We start from the raw sequence: 19,098 nt of genomic DNA on the forward strand, positions 1-19,098 counted from the left end.
CAGTAGTCGAGGAACACCCGAGGAGGTTGGGACCCGCAAAGAGACTCCAATGCTCAAGTAAGAAAAAGTATAAGATGAAGTATATGTTATTCATAGTCAATAGCGTACTTTTAAAGTAGTTAGAGTTTTGTATTTATAGAGATGTTGTGTTATAGGCGGTTACTCAGCAGGCCTAGTATTGTGGAATTGTTAAGGATATCAGCCTGATTTTGTGGAAACTGCTCCTGAACATATTCAAATGATTCTATTATAGCCGAGAGTCTCTCTAACTAAATATTAGTCACCTTCTCACTTGGATTCTAATTTATAGGTATAATTAGGTCGAGCTATAGCTAACGGATGAAGAGGTAAATTTGGGCCGAGGTATAGGTAATAGATCAATATTTGTTCTCTGAGTAACAGGTAGCAGTTGCCGAGTAATACGGAATGGACCAGACTGTAATGGCCGAGTTTGAGGTATGACGACCAAGTTATAGATATAACAACCGAGTTATGTGTTGGTAATTTGTGAGTCATAAAAACCTTAACTTGACCTAATATCTGAATTATAGCTTGTAGCCGCCGAGTTATAATGATTAGATCAATTATTATTATTATTATTATTATTATTATTATTATTATTATTATTATTATTATTATTATTATTATTATGGCCGAAGCCTCTAAAGGAACAAAAGAAAAAAAACGAAATCTGTGCATGTATACACATATATTTAAAACCAATGTCACGTTTCCTTTATATATATAAAGCAACAATTACACATGTTTCCTTACTTCCATTACTCATCACTTATGCTTCATTTATTTCTTCGTTATCCACCGAACAATAAGAGAAAGGAGTGACTGATGAAGGGAAATTGTCGGTAAAGAATTTCTCAATGAAATCTCGTTGCAATTATAGTTATAAACCAACAACAATCCTCAATCAAAGTTTAATTTGTTTGTCACAAGTACAAACTCCAATAAAAATAACCGAAGTATTTAAACCTCGGATCAACTCTCAAGAAATTACAGGGAAGTGTTCATGTTATTGGTTATGGGATAAGTATTTTTGGGGTTTTGAATAAAGGACAAGAAAAAATAAATGGAAAGAAAGTAAAGGAAACTCAAATGATAAAAAGGGTCCTGGCAAGGGTTGATGGTTAAGGATCTTTATCCTTGTCAGTAATCACAACATGATAATTGCAAGGATCAATCCCATTAAGTCATCCTCTAACAAGTAAAGGAAAGTCAAATGAGCTTTATGAATCCTAATCTATAAGTCCTAGCCACCTCACTAACTAACTTAGTGGACACCAATTATCAATCACTTGGATATTAGCAACTCAAGTTCACCTAAGTTACCATCCCAAGCTAAGAACACATAAATTCTACTCTAACATCCTTCCAAGTGTTTTATCAAACACTTGAAAGGCACAAAAAGAAAGCAAGATAAAATGACAACATGAATAAAATCTAACAACTACCAATTGCAAGGAATTAACATCAACAAAGCAATTAAACATAAAGAAACATAAAATGTAAATTGCATTAAAAGGAAATCAAAATCCAACAATAGTGTATCAACAAAAAAAAGACATCAAAAGGGAAATTGACAAGAAAACTAAGAGAGCATAGATGTAACAACAAGAAATTGAAAGGAAAACAAGATGGAAACAAGGAATTAAACGTAGATCTAAGAGAAATTAACCTAATCCTAACCTAATTCTAGAGAGAAGAGAGAGCTTCTCTCTCTAGAAACTAACTAAAGCATGGTGAAAAACTAAACTAATTGCTCCCCCCTTGAATTCTGCATGAAGTAGCCTCAGAAATGAGTTGGATCTGGGCCTGGGAAGCTCAGAAATTGCCCCTAGCGAATTGTCTTTAATGAGGTCACGTGCCTCTTGCCACGCGTACGCGTCGATCACGTGTACACTTCATCTTGCAATTCTCCTTGTCACGCGTACGCGTCATGTCACGCGTACGCGTCATTGACAAATGACCTTTTCACACGCGTGTGTCACTCACGCGTGCGCGTTGACTTGAAATCTCTACAAGCTCATTTCTTCATGAATTGTCCACTTGCATGCTTTTCTCTTCACTCATTTGATCAATTCCTTGCCTCTTAAACCTGAAATCACTAACAGACATATCAAGGCATCGGGTGGAATCAAGGTGAATTAAAATTAACCAATTGAAGGCCTAAAAATCATGTTTTCACTCTTAAGCACAAATTAGGAGAAAGTCATGAAACCATGCCATTTCATTGAATAAATGTGAGAAAAGTTGATAAATCCTCTAAATTAAGAACAAGATAAACCCTAAAAATGGGGTTTATCAACCTCCCCACACCTAAACTAAGCATGTCCTCATGATAAACCAAGAAAGAAACAAAGGGTATTAGCATTTATTCAATGCAAAATATCTAGATGCAACCTACCTACATGCAACTATCTAAATGAATGCAACTTTTTGGTCAAAATAAATCAATTTCCAAGAAAGCATATATTCACACAAGGGCTAAATGTATTAACAACCAAGTCAAACCACAATTGAATTGAGTTATTAAAAGATTTTACAAACTTGCAAGAAAAGTGATGATTCTAGGTGAAATCATGTAATTGAGCAATCGAACCCTCACCGGATGTATATCCGCTCTAGTCGCTCAAGTGTATAGAGTTGATTCACTCAATTCTCCGCTAATCAAGCTTTCTAAGATTTATTTTTCATCTAACAATCAACAGCTATTCAATGCGTGCATACACATATCATGAGGTCTTTTCATAAGTTGTAATAGGGCTAGGGTCAAGGTAGGATGCATATGGTTAAGTGGACTAGAATTTGAATCTTTGATTAACTTAAACTCCCACCTAACCTATATAACAACCTATAGGATTCTAAAGCAAACCTAACTACCGATTCTTCACTTTTTCCACACACTCATGCATTCTTTTCATTTCACATCACATATGCATTGATATTATTGCTTCACTTTGGGGCATTTTTGTCCCCTTTTTATTGGTTTTCTTTTTCTATATATATTTTTTCCTTTTTTTTTATTTTTCTTTTGATATCTATTTTTCTTTATTTTGTATATATATTTTTTTCTTTTTTGCCAAGTATCAAGGCATATGGTTTTACATTTAATTAACACATGAGTATGTACCCAATTCCCAATGTTTTCAATGAAAAACTCAAAATACACTTTTACCTCAACCAATGTTCCCAAGTTTCCCCACACTTAAATGATACACACACTCACTAGCCTAAGCTAATCAAAATTCCAAAGAAGGTACATTTATTAATTTTCGCTTTAAGGCTTGTAATGTGCTAAAATTAAGAACAAATGGGATTAAAATAGGCTCAAAGTTAGTTAACAATGGTTGATGAAAGGTAGGCTATTTGGGTAGGTGAGCTAATTGAAATAATGGCCTCAATCATATAAGTGCATTCATACATAAAATAATGGACATAGAGAATCAAACAAATCAAAGATTACAATTATAGAAAGAAAATAATGCACACAAGAATGGAAATAAGTGGTTATATGATATAACCACACAATTAGGCTCAAAACTCACATGCTTATGTGCTCTTAGCTCAAAAACATGATCCACAATATATAATTCAAGCAAGTTCTAATTTTTTTTTCAAATCAATTGGGGTGTCTTATAGATAAATTTCTTAAAAAATTTAATTATTTTGACTAAGCTTATATATATATATATATATATATATATATATATATATATATGCAAACCTAGAAAATGCAACAAAAATCCTAAAAGACCTAAAAAAAATGAAATGCAAAAGTGTTGGGATTAGAAATTTGTCATCGAAAAATGGCCGATCGGTTGGACAACCTCCCCACATTTAAAAGTTTGCACCGTCCTCGGTGCATTCAAAGATGAGCAAGGGGGTACGTCAACTTTCTGGATTGCCACCTTCAGCTGGTGGGTCAACCGGCTGCTGCATGTTATTTCTCCCACTTCCATTTTTTGCTTATGGTGACTTATCTTGAAAATAGAAGACAAGATAGTAAGAAGAGTAAATGTAAAAGCAAGGAAGCATATATTGTTGGAATGAGGTAAATCACTAGAATGACATGAGTGAATAGTGTGACATTAATGGACAAATATGTGAGTTCTAAATTGGGCACCGTTTAGAACAGAAACATTAGCATAGAGAGCTATGTCACAATTACATAAAAGGAACATGCACTTCACTCATTCTAGTGTGCTTGAGATGCTTCATAGGAAACTTGTAAGTTAAGACAACCAAACAAGCAATAAAGAAGCATAAAAGCATTCAAGCAAAAATCAAGCAATTATGAATTGGATAATGAATCCACATTGATTGATGTGCAAAGAAACTTGAATGAACCAATTAAAATAGAGAGCTCGCACATCAAACAATGACACATATTGAAGTTTGTTTGCAACACCTAAGTGACATAAAAGTGGAACACACGGATGCTATGGAACTTAGGAAAAGAGAGATAGAAGTGAAAATCAACCACATAGCAAGCATGGTCCACAAAGCTTTACAAAGCTAAAAAATATGTCACTCGGTAAGCTTTCAATCCAATTCCACCATTCCAAAATCTCAATACATAAAATAGGTGATGTAAATAAGGGTCAATCATAAACAAGCATCACCTAACAAAAAATGTATTGATAACACACAATTGCCTAACAATAGATGATGAATGCATGGTGGCCAAATCATGCAATTCAAAAGAGTTAAGATGCTTAAAGGCATTGTCACATGTACTTAGTATTCAAAAACTTAAGAATTAAGAGCTCAAAACCAAGCAACAAAGTATAACCTCAATTAAGAATCCAACAATGAATAGCATCAAGTTAATAAGTAGCAACGAACAATAAACAAAATCAATAATCCAACACTTATAATGAAAATAGAAAATTAAACAAAAATTAAACTAACTAAATAACGAACAAAAAGAGTTGGTGATAGATGGTGATTGGTAGTGTTGGATGATGGTTGAAGGGTGGAAAGAAAAGATGAGAAGAGAGAAGAGAGAAAGAAATGGAAAGAAGAGAAGAAAAGAAGAGTGGGGAAACAGGGCAGGCTTCACGCGTACGCGTGGTGTGACGCGTAGGCGTGGTGATATGAAATAGGTGCGACGGGTACGTGTGGGTCATGCGTACGCATGATAGACAAATCAAAGAGGCGACGCGCACGCGCAGGGTGACGCGTACGCATGGTTGGACTTTGTGATAGAGGCACAATTCCAGTCCAAAACTTGCGCAACTCTCTGGAATTTGTATGGGAGCATGAAAAATTGGTTGCCACGTGTACGTGTGGACGAGGCGTACGTGTGGGTAGGCGAAAAACTTGCGGTCATGTGTACGCATGGGTGACACGTACGCGTAGCATGGTGCTCTATTTTTCAAAATTTTTCCAAGTTCTTGCATCAAACGAAGCATTTCAAACCTCCAAACAGCTACCAAAACACCATATAACCTTATTTAACATACTAGACTCCCAAATAAACTCAATAAACCAAACAAAACTTGAAATTAAGCTAATTACCAATATTTACAAAAGAGAAAAATGAAAAGATTTTATCATGGTGGGGTGTTTCCCACCTTGCACTTTTATTTAAAGTCCTTAAGTTAGACATTTGGTGGGCTCCTTGTCATGGTGGCTTGTGCTTGTATTCATCCTTGAACTTCCACCAATGCTTGGACTTCCAATAAGCTCCATTCTTCAAAATTAATGCCATTAAGCTTTGATGGAGTTCCGCACAAGCTAAGGGCTCCCAAATTAGATGCTCATGTATTCCTGGATCCCAAATCTTGTTTCTACACCCGTCTTCAAGTTGATCATCATTAATCCATCTGGGTGCCATAATCTTGGAATTCACATTCAAGCGACCAAACATCATCCTAGACCCACGCATTCTAGTTCTACACCAACCCTTGCTATTAAGCCTTGAACATGTAACCATCATGAACCTAGAGTGATGTTTCCAACCACTAACCATCTTCCTTTTGCTCTTAAAGCCACAAAGAGCTCTAAGTTGACCATCCATCTTAAGAAACCCATATTCAAGTGGGATTATAAAGCTTATGGATAAGAGATTTACCCACTTGAATGAAAGAATGGATGCTGATGGCTTCACTACAAGAAAACACTTTTTTTGCTACGCTTTTAAAGCGTAGCAAAAAGTTGAAAAAGCGTAGCGATAGCTTTTCGCCACGCTTTTTGAGCGACCAGTACGCTTTTGAAAGGGTCACAATTGGAAGGGTGCCGGTTGCTCTATCGCTACGCTTTTGGTGACCTATCGCCACACTTTATTTTTTTCCACGCTTTTAAATATTGCCACGCTTTAAAGCGTAGCCATATATGCCAGATATGGCTACGCTTTTAAAGCGTGCCAATAGCAAGATATAGCTACGCTTTAAAAGCGTGCTAATAGAGAGATATATGGCTATGCTTTTAAAGCGTGCTAATAGTGGGACATACGGCTATGCTTTCAAAGCGTGCCAATAGAGGGACATACGGCTACGCTTTTAAAGTGTGGTTGTTGATGGGTACTGTACAATATGGCCACTCTTTTAAAACGTGGCTATAAGTTAGTTCAGTAACCTATTATTCTATTTTAATAAATAAACCTTACAAAATTCATAAATAATTTTAAAAATATAAACAATTCATAAATAATTTTAAAAATATAAACAATGACCAGTAATTTTAAATCAACTAATCTTTGCTTCATAAACTTGTCACCAAAAAAAGTGTGTTTGATCACATGACATGCTTTAACAAAATACCAAAAATCAAAGTCATAACTACTCATGAATTCCTAATACATGAATTACAATTCCAACATGGGTTACATTATCTACTTCCTTTACACTTCGTTACAAAATATGAGTCTTCATTATTGCTGATCATCCATTTTGAACGAAATTGTTTTCACCACTGCCCTGCATAATTTTAAATATTGTTGTGTTAGTGCATCTTATATCGAACCAAAAAATAAAAAGACATATATTATAGATTAAGCACTACTAACTAGTAAAATTATTAGTACCATTAGTAAATGTATCAAACCAAAAAATAAAAAAAGGGTCAAGCTAGCTAGCTAATCATGGATATATAAGTGAGCAAATAAGATTACTCTTTAACGTTCGCAACTTTAATTGTTCTTAACTAACGGCTTAATATCCTATAGCTAAGTTAGGTGCAGTGACAATATAAATTGGCCCGTTATATAACTAAATTGGTGCACATGAGCCTCGTTAATTTTATTAACACACATATGACAAAATCAAAACATGATTATATAATGTAATAGAAAATAAAAGTAATTAAGATCACTGTTCATTTGATTGTAAAGCTTCCTTCATCATTTGACAGTCAAAGAGAAAGTTGAGAGAAATCTTGTACATTCTCCTAATTAAAAATCAAAGAGAAAGAAATGGACAATATCATTAAGAACCTGTTTTGTGGGAAGAAATCAAAGTCTCAGGTGTGCTCTTAAGTTGAGTAGTAGTGGCCACCACACTGAATGTCTCTGTACTTGGTTCTTGCAAGATTAGAAGTTTTGCTGCAAGATTTGAAGTTTTGCTCAGTAAAAACTGTGTTGATGTTAAATGTTATGCTCATGGAATTCAAACTACTCAGTACTCACATCATAATAAGGCAGAGGAATGCTTGAACCTCATTCAAATTACCGTTGCCATACCATTTACCAAACTAGCAGCACATGCATCGATTACCACTTACCAACATGCCTTATCATATGATCTAATCCAACAACTGTGTGACGCAAAGAAAGTGATAGTGAAATCATTAGAACCTATAGCTTCTAACCTTGTAAACATTAATTAATGTGAGATATATATTTAATTTTCATAGCCACAAAACCAATTTCCTCTACTCATAAATTGAAGACCAAATTACACATAGAGTATAACAAAATCAGAATATTCTGATTTACTCTCTCTCTTTAACTTGGATAGATTTTTGTGTTTTATTTATCTACGGAATATTAATTAGTTAAATGTCAAGAGCTACATACTGGTCAGTAAGAACAACCAATAGTGCAAGCTTTTCAGGTTCATAATAATTAGTATCACAATTCATAATGTCATCTCTTCCTAGAGAAATTAGCACATGTGTAATAAATTAAGAAGATAAGTATAATTCTTCACTTAATAAAACAAAATAAAATTCATGCAAATATAGAAAAAGTAAAAAAAAATGTTACAAGACCACTAAACTACAATGTCCGACAACTGAATGTGGACTCCATGGCCTACCATTCATTATTAATTTTTCTTTTTTTCTATAGATATAAATAGATATAAATCCACTGAATTTCAGCAACAAATTAAAGTTGAAAGAAACAAAGAATGAATAATCCATAGCTTCTAACCTCATCAAATAATTGATGAGCCAAGAAGAAATCACCGCACTTTTTATCCCTTGAGCTAGAAAACAGCAAAACAATGTAATAGTAACTCCTCCTTTCAGCAACAAAAGCCTTGTTTCTTTTATTCCACTTACAAAGAACCCCCTTCTTTAAATCTGACCCTTAAAATTAACTATTGGCAATAAAATAACATTGACCATGTGATAAATCCCAATTTTGTGGTTTATCTTGTGCTTAATTTGGGGGATTTTATCACCTTTTCCCACATTTATTCAATGAAATAGCATGATTTTGCAATTCTCCCTTGATTTGTGCTTAAATGTGAAAACATGATTTTTTATGCCTTAAAATAGCTAATTTCAATTCACTTTAATTCCATTTGATGCCTTGATATGTTTGTTGAGTGATTTCAGGTTCATAAGGCAGGTATTGGATGGAAGAAGTGAGGATAAAAGCATGCAAAGTGGGAGAACTCATGAAGAAATGAAGGAACCGCAAAGATGTCAAGCCTGACCTCTTCGCACTCAATCGATCATAACTTGAGCTACAGAGGTCCAAATGAGGCGGTTCCAGTTGTGTTGGAAAGCAAACTAACATCTGGGGCTTTAAAATGATATAAAATTTGCCATAGTTGCTTCGCGTTTAAGGACGCATACGGGGACTGTATGCGTACGCGCCGATGGAGCGGCGTGATTTACTAAAGTGAAATCGTGGCCAGTGATTTGTAGCTCATTTAGGGCCCAATCCAATTGATTTCTGATGCTATTGAACCCAAAGATTGAAGGGGGAATGAACCAAGTAGTCATAGTTGAGTTTTCGTCCTGTTTTAGGGTAGAATTCTAGAGAGAGAGACTCTCTCCTCTCTCTATATTTAGGATAGAAATTAGGGTAAAGTTAGGTTAATCACTCTCAATTTTCTCTTTCAATTCTTATTTTGATTTCAATTCTCTCCATATTTTAGTGTTCTATTGTCTTAATCTTCTTAGTTTCTCTTGTTAATTTCTTGTTTTGCTCTCTTTTATGTTGATGAACCATTGTTGGATCTTAGTTTTCTTTAATGCAATTTTATGTTTTCATGCTCTTCTATGTTGATCTTGATTGTTATTGTTTATTTCTTGCCTATGTTAGTTATGGATTTTATTAATTCTTGCATTTTGTGATGTTTATTTTTATTGCACTCTAGGTGTTTGATGAAATATTTTCTCTAAATTTTGAGTAGTTTTCTTTACTCTTGGCCTAGGCTAAGGGAATTGAGTGACCTTGAGTCATTGGATCTCATTGAATTGGTGATTTGAGAACCCTTGGTGATCAATTTGATATCCATTGACACTAACCCACTACTAATCTAATTAGTAGATAGGTTGGGACTTATGGGTTGATGTGATCAAAGCCATTTGACGTACTTCAAGTCTAGGAGTAGATATTACGTACTTAAGGCATTTGGAAGTAGACTTAATGAGCTTGGTTCCTCATAATTGTCAATATATAGTTTGTAGACAAGGATGGTGATCTCAATTACCTATGTCTAGCCAAGAGTTCTTTCCTTTATTTTATTAGTTCTTGTTGTTTACTTTCTTGCTTTTATATTTTCTTGCCTATTTATTTTCTTGCGAATTAAAAATCAAATCCCTTGCATCTTCATAGCCAATAATTGAGCATTTTATTGCAATTCCTTGTGAGACGACCCAGAGTTTAAATACTTCGGTTAATTCTTATTGGGATTTGTACTTGTGATAACCAAATTTTTTATTGGGAGGATTGTTTGTTGGTGTCAAACTATACTTGCAACGAGATTTCTATTGTGAAATTATATACCATCAAAGAATTCACTCATCAAAATGGCACCATCACCGGGGAGTTGCAATGGTGTTATATTATTGGCTATTGTGAATATTGTGAATATATTTGCCTTTTTGCTTATTTGTTAGTTTTGTTAGCTTTAGGACTTTGTTGCTTAATTTTGTTAGCTTTTGTTTTTATTTGCTATTATGAATTCGCATCCTCACTTTGGCTATGAGTTTGGCTCAAATTATGTTGTAGGGAATAGAAGCTACAATGATAACATGCATCAAGGATGGAACATCAAAGGTGGAGGGAGCCTCAAAGGATTGATCACCCTTCTTGGCAACAACCTCCTCCGGTCTCTTATAGGTATAATTTCAATCCTAATGCATATCAATATAATGGATGTGGTGATCCTTATTGCAATTGTCAACAACCACCACCACACGCCTATGAACCACCACCTCAACCTAACTTTGAACCACCTTACTCACAAGCCCTATACCACCAAACACCTTCATATGGCCCTAATCCTTACACTACAAGAAAAACACCCATTCAGGTACACTTGAAAAGTGTAGCCAAAAGTGAAAAAAAATGATGCCTTAGGCTACGGCTACGCTTTTTAGGCTACGGCTACGCTTTTTGGGGTGATTCCTATTCGGCCGTTGCCTATTCTCAAAGGCTACGCTTTTCTGCACCAAGGGCTACGCTTTTGGCGTTTGGGAATAGGCTACGCTTTTCAAGTGATGCTGTCCAGGACCAAAGGCTACGCTTTTCAGCTTCTATTTTTGCCAGAATAGGCTACGCTTTTCAATGCTACTGCATCACCTGTAAAGCGTAGCCACATTGTATACTATGGCTACCATTTATAAGTGTAGCCTTAGGTCCCTCTTTTTTTTTTTAAATTTTCTGTATATATATATATATATATTCTAATAATTTTTTGTACATAATATTTAGTAATATGATTACATGTATCATTTTATATTTTTAATTAAATGAGTTAAATATTATAAAATAAAAATAAATGCATAATAATAAATAATTTCTTTAAATAATAAAAATGATCTTCCAACAAAAAATATATTTATAATGAACCAAAAGTATTGGAATGAACATCATTTTAAATATTTATACATCTCACACTAAATTAAACATACCCACTAAATTAAACATATTCTAAATCAATTATCCATCTCAAAATCTGGCCTAAAGAGCATTTTTCTAGGAGGGACTATTAAAAATCAAGCTGGATGAGCAAGCATTACTGTCATAATCAAGATTCTCCTCTTCTATTGTTCTCACCGGGTGAATAGTGCTTGAAATTGTAGATATGCTTAGGCTGAGTTTGAGTCTGAAGGAGACAGCATTTTGACAGCAACTTCAGTATCACCTACATAGCCATGATACACTGTTCCAGATGCTCCTTTTCCCACAACCCTTTAAAAATTTTTGGTAATTTTTTGGACTTCAACATAGCTAAATTGCTGTTTATTTGACTCTAACTCCATCTTTATTCTTGAATATGCTCTCAGATTCCCCATTTCAGAGGTTACTGTATGTGGAAACAATGCATTGAGTAAAATATAAAGCTAACTGTCTTAGAAATTAAACCAAACATAGAAGATTATCATGTACCTCTATGTCTTTTGAATATGAAGAAAGAAGTGATTGTTGTTGCTAGAATAACAAAACCTCCACCTAGTGATGCCACCAATGGAACCACAACTTTATTACTATTGCTGCATGAACCTGAATAAAAAAGACCTTGATTTCCTCCAAAACTTGCATTTACAATAATAATAAAAGCACTGCTTAGTAATCAACAAAAGTTGCACTACAATAAGACTAGACATTTTACAAACTGGTAATTAAAAGACACAACCAAGTGACAACAAAAAAAAAAACCTGATAATTAAAGTAAAAGAGGTGCAATACGATTTTTACAACAACTTAATAACTAATTTGTTGAAAGATCTAAAAGAGTGAGATGCTGAAGGTTTGAAACTTGAAAGTGATGATAGGATATAACCGCTTAAATAACTTGACGACAAAATCAAAGTTAGATACGTGTAAGGTGTAACACCTTGTTTTGGATGTTACACTACTAGCTAGAACCTACGGTACAATTTTTCTCTTACTACTTTAAAGATTGAATTGAAATAGCATTGCTTGTCTTTACTGTTTCCTTGAATGTCAAACATACTAATAATAAAACTTTCTTTTTAAATGAAACTTGCACACTAAGTGTTTAATAAACATGTTAGTAATAGAAAATATTACTATTTGGAACTGAAATTTAAGGTATAAACTATAAAACATACCTGGTTTTGAGCATGCCATTATTTGAATTCGCTCTGAGTTGCATTGGAACTGCTCCTGTTAGCTGATTCCCTTCCAGGTTCCTTCATTGGAGGAAAAATGTTGTGTTGTCACTTATTTTTTTATTTTATAAATTCATTCAGAAATAAGTTTTCAATATGAAAATATCTGACTTACAGAACTTTCAAGGAATGAAGTTGAGATAAGAAATAAGGCACTGATCCTGTCAAACTGTTGTTTGATAAATCCCTGAAATTGGAACAAATTATTTTTACTCAACTCTTGAAATTTATACCTCAGCATCTATAATTGTACATCTGATGGATTCAGTGACTTACAAATATCCTATTAACTTCAAATTGGATATGGCTTATGCTATATTTCCAGTTAAACCACTGGAAGATAAGTTCCTACAACCATCATGATTATAAATAAGTTTCATCAATTTCATCCAAGAGAAAACTATGTAGTTTCATCTACTATAAAATTAACTAAAACTTATAAGTATATGATCCTTGGAGAAGAAGAACCAGCATAGCTGCAATTAACACCATCCCACATGTAACTTAGTGGAATGCATGGATCTCCTTGCCAATTTCTTTTTATCCCATAATTTGACTTCACATTCATGATAGCAGAAGCTGTTCTCATAAATATGAGAACTAATAAGTCAAGAATTATTATCCAAACCATCAACAATACAACACTCAAGAACTAGAATAACATGTTCAAAGTTCACTAACTAAAGCTAATTCTAATTTGAAATCCTAATTCAAACTAAGTTAAACCTAAAAATTCAAGTCTAATTAAATTCATACAAAATCTAAACAACAAAATTAAAGTTAACCTAGAGACTTCATCAGCTACAAGATCAGAAAAAAATGGAACCTGGTGCAAATTGACAAATATAAGTTACAGGGAGAGGGGGAGGATGCTGTTTAAACTTAGAAAAGATGGTCATACCAATCCAAAGTTCTTTACCTCTTAATTTGACCCAAAATGCCAATGTTGCAGCAAGTGAAATCCCACATAGGTAGAATGCTCTTAGATTTATGAAAGGCCCAAGGTGCTGCCATCCACAGCTTCTAGATATGCAAATAGAAGATTTATGGTAGATAGTATTTAATCTAACCTGGTAGCAGCCCCAATTCCAAAAGGAATAGAATAGTGTTAAGATCGTATCGAGACTGCACAAGAAAAATCTGACTTAGATTTCTAACAAGAAAAGTTATGCTATGTTAGAATCAAAATTCAGTAAATAATCTCAACCAGAGGAAACAGAACATAGTTCATAAGGTATTAGTTATACTACAGGAATCTCAAATCTAACATTTAATTATATATAAAATGCAGTCAATTACAACATGAAGCAAACAATAAGTTTTGTTACCAATTTAGAATTATGGACTTGACTCAACTCTAAAAGCAATTTCATAGGAGAATGCTATTTGGCCATATTCCTAGACGATATCGATATGGAACTTGTCAATTACAAAAGCAATCATCAAAAAAGGAAACATAAAACCATATAAATTCACTCAATTGTTTAGAGCTTCACACATTTATCTGATGTTATCAATCCAAATATCATCATCACCTAAACAACTGAATGAGCACTTTCAGGTTCCAACATCAATTAGGATGAAAAAAATTCTCATAAGCTGCACAAAAAAAAAGATACTCACCCTATACTAACTCTGGACTCAACTAACTTGGAGAGCTGTGTCAATGCCTCCCTTGAAAGCTTAACTTTCTGAATGTCACTGTCCTGCCTGTACCCTTCATCTCCAACAACAAATCCATGTCCTGATTTTATATCTGTACACCAAAACCAACATAAAAATAAAAACAATAATCAATCAGATAAATAACAGATTAAATCTTGTTTGCCTACAAAAAACACAGCTTAATTCCATGTAAAACACCCAAAGCAAAGAAAACATAACCAAAAAAAGCATCAGAGAGGAATATAGCTTGAAGCTGGAAATTGAAAGCAACCACTATGTTCAAGGAATGCGTATGAACCAAGACATCAATCAGAATATTTCAATGTGAAACCTGTTCTTTTCACTAATTTTTCCTTAAGATACTAAACTAATTGAAAACCTAAAATTAGTACCCAAAACCCCCCAAAAATTCACAGAACCAATTGAAAATTGATACATACCTTCTCTATCTCGATTAGCCACTATCAAAACTATACACACCTTCGAACTGAAAAGTGAGAGTGAGTTACAGAATGAGCGAGAAAGAGAGGTTACAGAATAGAGAATGCTTACCTGGTGACAGAGGATACAACCATGGTGATGAGCGGCGATGGTGAAGAAGAGATGAGCGGTGACGCAACGGCTTGGAGACGGTGCAGCAGCTCAGCGGCGAGCTCCAGTCGACGGCAGCGCAGCGACAGAGCACAACGGCGGCGAGACATCCCTTCGAGATCCTCAGTGGCGATACAGCAGCCTGGCGGTGGCAGAACGGCGACGACAACAAGCCCTAGCAGCGGCGGTGGAGCTTCAGCGGCGACAGAGCACCCCTTTCTTCTCTCCTCCATTGCGTTTTCTCTCTTCCTCAAGCTCTCTCTCTGTCACTGGCATTCGACGACGACAACGGCAGAGCCCTAGCCAGTTAGCCGCCGTCGTTCTCTCCTTCCTTCCCTCTCCTCTCTTCTTCTTCCCGTTCTCCCCCTTAGCTTTCTGATTTCTTCCCTCTTTTTTGTCTCTGTTGAGTGAGGATGAGGGTGTGTGTTGCGTGAGTGAGGAGGAACCGAGGGTGATCGAGGGTAAACAAAATTTCTCTAAGTGTTTATTTGATATTTTAATATTAGGAGACACTTCTGAAGCACACCCAAAACTTAACAAATGGTTACTTTTTAAAAGCGTTCCCTTTGGTTTAAAAGGTGTACCCATAGCTTTTTAGATTTGGCTACGCTTTATAAGTGATATTTAAAATTTCTAAGGAGACGCTTTTGAAGTAATGCCTCAATAGTGTTTCCTTTTCTCTTATAAAAGGGCACCATGCGAAAAAGCGTAGCCTATTCTAGAAATAGGCTACGCTTTTCAAATGTAGCTTAAAAAAAGTGTGGTTGAATGGGTGTTTTTCTTGTAGTGTTATCCACCTTACCAACCACCTTATGAGCCATATGAACCGTACATAGAACCACCACAATTCCAACACAACTACTACCAAGAACCACCTCCATATACCCCATCTCCATACCCTTACCAATATGAACCACCTTCCAACCACAATGCCTTCCCCTCAAAGAATGAACCCTCTCTTCCACCACCACCCCCCGATGAAGCTCTCATGTTAGAACTAGGAGATCTTGACTCTCATATCCAAAGGAAACAAGAGGGGACAAAAAAGGAGTTCAAGGAGATAGAAGCCAAGATTGCCATCATGGCAAAAGCCGTTAACAACTTGTACTCATCCTACCTAAGCTCGCGCGATCAAGGCACTTCCATTGTTGAATGTGGAGAAGCAACCAAGGAGCTTAATGAGGGAGTGATTTTGGAGCTTCAAGGTGAAGAAGAGGAGTTGAAGCAAGATTTGTCACTAGGGGAGGAAGTTAAGATAATTGAGCCAGAAGGAGTGGTTGAAGACCTAGGAGATGTTGGAAGTCCATAAGAATGTAGAATTAGAGAGCCCTCTTCCAAGATGCTTGATGTCGATGTTGAGGAGGGTGTACAACCTCCAAAGCATATCATGATTGAAGACTTTGAAGAGGTTGATCAAGAGATGGATTCAATCATTGAGGAGTTCCTATCTACAATTGAATCCTCTCACAATGGGCTTGAAATTGAGGTCAAAGAAGAAGATGCACAACCTCTCATGCCTTTGGTGAGCAATGAAGAAGAAATTGAATTGGAAGCAAGCCACCAAGAGGAAGAGGTTGAAGTTGAGGAAAGTTGTAAAGAGGTGGAGATAGTCAAGGAAGAACACAAGGGAGTGGAGCTTGCAAGATCATTGGGACCACCCCTTCCTAAGTCACCATTATCCAACACAACATTCAAGTGGGTAAAATTCTTATCCTTAAGCTTTACTTTCTCACTTGAATATGGTTTGCTTGAAAATGATGGTCAACTTAGAGCCCTTTGTGGAGATAGGAGTAAGAAAGAGTTGTGTAATGGTTGGAAACATCACTCTAAGTTCATGATGGTTGCATGCTCAAAGTTGAATGGCAATGGTTGGTGTAAAACTAAATTTAATGGGTCTAGGAGAATGTTTGGATCCTTAATTGAGAATTCACAAGCCTTATCACCCAAATTTAACTATGGTAGTGAACGAGAAGATGGGTGCAAGAACAAGGTTTGGGACCCCAGAATTCATGTCAACAATCAAAATGCTTGGGGCCTTGCCATCTACCTAAGCTTACTTGAAGGCCTTGTGCGCCTAATTTGGGATCCCGGTGGACATTGGAGATGCAAACAATGGTGGGGATTCAAGGATGAATTCAAGGATAAACCACCCTAGCAAGACCCCCCACCAAATGTCCAACTTAAGGACTTAAACTAAAAGTGCTAGGTGGGAGACACCCCACCATGGTAAACTATTTCCATTCTCTTGTAAATATAATCAATGGATGAATTGGGTTGCCATTGTTAGGTAGTTTTCTTCTTTGCATACTCTTGTTTTAATATTTTGGTTGTTGGTTTGTTTTATTAGATTTGTGCCTTAAGTTGCAGCTTAGTTGTTGTTGGGTAGTGTTTTACTTGTAGTATAAGTTTTGTTTTAGTGTATTTGAAAATTTTTCAAAAACCAAAAAGATTTTTTGTTAAATTTGATTTTTGATTGTTTTAGAATGCTTGTAGATTAGGAGAGTGCCCTATTTTTGAAAAAAAAAAAAAACAAGCGGGCATCGGCGCGCACGCGCGGTGCACCCGCGCGCGTCGGTGTGGTTTCACAACTCCTAGTACTAAAACCCGAGAGTTGTGCCCACTTTATGCCTACTTTGTGTCAGGCAATCCGTGCATAAGCACGCATGACACGTACGCGTGGATTGTCCCTGCTGCATCCACGCGTAAGCGCGGATGGCGCGTACGCATCCTTCTGCCAATCTGCGCATCGGCGCGTGGGAGTGCGTGACGCGTCCACGTCGCAAAAAAAAAAGAGTTTTTTTCTCATCTTCCATTTTCTGTTGTCCATTGCGTTCTCATACTTTTAGTCTTTGCATTTTCATTTTGTTTTTATAGCTTGTTTTTACCTTCTTTTTTTTAGCTTCTTATTTGAATAATGGTGTTGAACTTTCTTACTCAATTGTTGAGAATTTCTTGGTTAATTTTGGTGCTTCTTGACTTGTTTCATATTGTTGGTTGATGAAACTCTTAAATCAATGCTTAATCTTGTAGGACTCTTATATTCTTTGTGCATTGATATGAACTTGCATGTCCTTCATGACCCACTCTTTCTAGTTGAACTTGATACTTTTGAGTGCTCTTTATGCTTTGACTTTACTCTTGCATCAAGTATTAATTGATATGCCCTTTGCCTATATTGCTCTCTCACTTACATATGTAGCTAACATGTAGTGTGAACCTTACTCTTATTTGGCATTAGCCCCCGCCTATGTTCTACATGCTTTGCTATCTTTGTTGTAGGCTTTATTTTCTTCCTTTTTCTTTCCTTTTAGGTTGGCCACCAAAAGAGAAAAAGGAAAAGCTTCTAAATAGGGCAACAAACAAGTTCATCCGCACAACCTTTTGAAGAAGCTCATCAATTGAAGTAACCCATCCACCTTGCTCTTCTTTGCATGCACCGAGGACGGTGCAAATTTCTATGTGTGGGGAGGTCGTCTGACCGACCTCCATAGGTAACAACTTCCTTTTTCAACACCAATTTTTAATTTTTGTCTTTGTTAGATTAGTTGTTGCATTGTATGATAGATTGCATGTTAATTAGAATTTGTAAATATTTTTACCACTTCCTTTTTATGTTAGGACTACTTGGTTAGGGTGATGATTTCTTTTTCAAGAAACTGTTTTTAGGGCACCCTACCAATTTGAAAACAAAATTTCTTTTGTGTTGAACTTGATTGAAGAATTTATTTTGGAACATGGTTTTTGAGCTAAGAACACAAGCATGTGAGTTTTGAGCCCAATTGCGTGGTTACATCTTATAACCACTTATTTTCCATTCTTGTGTGCATTATTCTCTTCCTATGATTGTAATCTTTGATTTGTTTGATTCTTTATATCCATTATTTTATGTATGAATGCACTTATATGATTGAGATCATCATTTTATTTAGCTCACTTACCCAAATAGCCTACCTTTCATCAACCATTATTAGCCAATTTGAGCTTATTTAATCCCTTTTGTTCTTAATTTTAGCACATCACTACCCCTAAATGAAAAACAATAAATGTCCTTGATTTGGATCTTTGATTAGCTTAGTCTAGTGAGGGTGTGTATCATTTGGGTATGGGAAACTTGGGACATTGGTTGAGGTAAAAGTGTAATTTTTATTTTTGTTAAAAATATTGGGAATTGGGTATATATTCATGCACCATATGTAAAACCATATGCATTGATATGTTTGTATATACTTTAGAAAAAAATGATAAAGAAAAAAAAACATATATATATATATATATATTAAAGAAAAA

Source organism: Arachis hypogaea, chromosome 16 (assembly GCF_003086295.3).
Source record: "Arachis hypogaea cultivar Tifrunner chromosome 16, arahy.Tifrunner.gnm2.J5K5, whole genome shotgun sequence".
Classification (NCBI taxonomy): Eukaryota; Viridiplantae; Streptophyta; class Magnoliopsida; order Fabales; family Fabaceae; genus Arachis; species Arachis hypogaea.